Genomic DNA, 2,784 nt, shown 5'->3' with positions numbered 1-2,784 from the left:
AAAATTTTAAATAAATCCAGAAATGTATGCTATCTGGAGACTGTTAGTGCTAAGTGTCACTTTATCAGAGTGAAAACAGTATTTTTTTTGTTCCATTATTACTTTCATTTCCATTTTTATAAAACAAAGATGGACGTTTCACTGTGTAGCGATAACTCACCATCACATTTATTGGTAGGCTGGTGACCGAACCTGTGCTACGTTGTACAGTACGTGGCGGAAAAACTGAGATTGCACGGTAACACGGGATATCTTCCAGCGGCGCTGTTGTGGTATTGGTTCTGTTGTATCATATCATTTCCACATCGGTCACCCGGCGTCAGCGATTTTAAGGATTTTGTTTGTGGGGATTTTTTTACTTTTCATTATTTGATTTCATGAGTTGTTGTATAGAATTAATATTCTAAGTCTACTAGATACTGGACGCACGCTGTGTGAAGGTCACGTTAATTCAGATTGTTGGGCACGTGTGTGTGTGTGTGTGTCTGTGTGTGTGTGTGTGTGTGTGTGTGTGTGTGTGTGTGTGTGTGTGTGTGTGTGTGTGTATGTGTGTGTGTAAGTATGTGTGTTTCTATGTGTGTGGAGATAGTGTTAATGCATTTCATCAACTGTAGACGTTCAGTATAGATACAATAAAGCGAAAGTGGATGTTTGATATTAGCACAGTGGAGAAACAGATACACTCACTCCACCACCACTACCATGAACAGTTAGTTGCAAGCAAGGCCGTGTTACGTAGAGGTCGGCAGGATTTTTTCTCTTTTATACATTTACTATTTACTCATTTATTTGCCATAGCGTGTTGGTAGCGGTGCATTGAAGCTGACGTAATGCACATGCAGAGATATTGAGTGTTAGCTGCCTCAAAACTATAATGTCTGCTGCTGTTAATGCTACTGCTACTGCTACTGCTACTGCTACTGCTACTGCTTCTTCTTCTTCTTCTTCTTCTTCTTCTTCTTCTTCTTCTTCTTCTTCTTCTTCTTCTTCTTCTTCTTCTTCTTCTTCTTCTACTACTACTACTACTACTACTACTACTACTACTACTACTACTACTACTACTACTACTACACAAAAATATCTACATTGTGTACCTAAAGTGACTCAAGGGAAAATCCGATCTCCCCTTTCTTACTTCCTCTCCCTTCTGCTCCCCCCTCGTCTCTTCTCTCTCCTTTCACTCCCACCCTCCCTCCCACCCTCCCCTTCCACTATATGCTACCTTCCCTTCTCTCCCCCTTCCTAAACCCTCACTCTCTCTCCCACATTAATCTTGGTTCGTTTTATCTCAGTTCCTTTCTCCCTTTCCCCTCGCCTCCCCTCCTCTTTTCTCCCCACTCTCCGTTCCTCCCTTCACTCCTCTCTCTTCTCGCTCCTCCTTCAAATTTTCCTCCCAATGTGTTTTTATTTTTGTCACATTCCTTCCCTTCTTTCTTCCTTCTCTCCATTTATTCCTTCCCTCCCCACTTCCAGTCACACCTTTTCAATTCTGATTCCTTCTCTTTCTCCGTGCACTCTTCTCTCGCCTCTCACTTATTCTTTCTTTCTTCCCTCTCCCCTTTCTCATCTTCTTTCCTTTCCACATATTTTATTTTATATTTCCAGTTTCTCCGCTTCTTATATTTTTGTTTTCTTTATCAATTATCCTTCACTTCTCTAACTCCTTCCTTCGAGCTGGTCTTTTCTTCCTTCCTTCCTTTATTTCTTTTTTTACGTCTTGCCTTGCACAGTCTTCCTTTCTTTCCTTGCCACATATTTCATTTTATATTTCCACTTTCTCCCGTTTTTTTATGTATATATTTTTTTTCATCATCCGTCATCATTCGCTTCTCCAACTTCGTCCTTCGATCTAATCTTTCCTTCCTTTACTTCCTTTATTTCGTTTTTACGTCTTGTCATGCACAGTCTTCCTCTTCCATCGTTATTTCTTCTTCCGGCTTCTCTCCTTTCTTAATCCGTTCTTAATTATCTTCTCACGTGCCACGCTGCTTGCTCCCTCTCCCTTCTCCCTCTCTCTCTCTCTCCTCCCCTCCCTTCTCCGCTTCGCTTTTTCTCCCCGTCTCCAGGTCACCTCTCGCATCCTCCTCTTCCTAACTGAATTTCATGTTAGATTTTCTCTCTCTCTTTCCTTCGTGAGTTTGTCCATTTCCCCCTTCCTTCCTGTTCCTTTTTCTCTCATCCTTTTTCTCTTAGTTGTTCAGTTTCATACCTTCCTTACCCTTTCTGTCTTCTCTCCCTTTCTCTTATCTTCTTTTTCTTTTCCTTCTCTCCATAAGTTACTTCCTGCTCTACGTTTCTACTCTTTGTTTTTTGTCCCCTTCTCATGTGATTCATTCAATATATCTCCTCTACCTTTCCTCGCACTCCCTCCCCCCCTTCCCTTTCTTATCGTTACCTTTCGCCACTCTCCGTAACAAGTTAGTCCATATCTCTCTTTCTGCCAGTCCCTCCGCGTCTGTCAATCAATCTCCTCCCTTCCTTCCTGCTTTCTCGGCTTTTCCTAACTTCCGTCTTACCTTTTCCCTACCATCTCTTCGTAAGTTTGTCTATATCTCCGTTGCTTCTTTTTTTTTCATTTTTTTCGCTCATTTTGCCCTCTTTCTGTCCTTTTATTACTAGTTTCTTATTTTTTTCTTTCTTCCCTTAATCATTCTCTTTCCTCCTTCTTTCCTCAAATATCCTTTTTTACCTTTTTTTTCTTTTCTTTTCCTTCCATGCATTTTCCTTCCCATGTCAGTCACTTTTTTTTTTTTTATTTCACTTTTCTCCCTTCCTTACTCGTCC

The sequence above is a fragment of the Portunus trituberculatus genome, chromosome 37, assembly GCF_017591435.1.
Source record: "Portunus trituberculatus isolate SZX2019 chromosome 37, ASM1759143v1, whole genome shotgun sequence".
Taxonomy (NCBI): Eukaryota; Metazoa; Arthropoda; class Malacostraca; order Decapoda; family Portunidae; genus Portunus; species Portunus trituberculatus.
The sequence above is the reverse complement of the archived record's forward strand: the minus strand, read 5'-3'. Positions refer to the sequence as shown.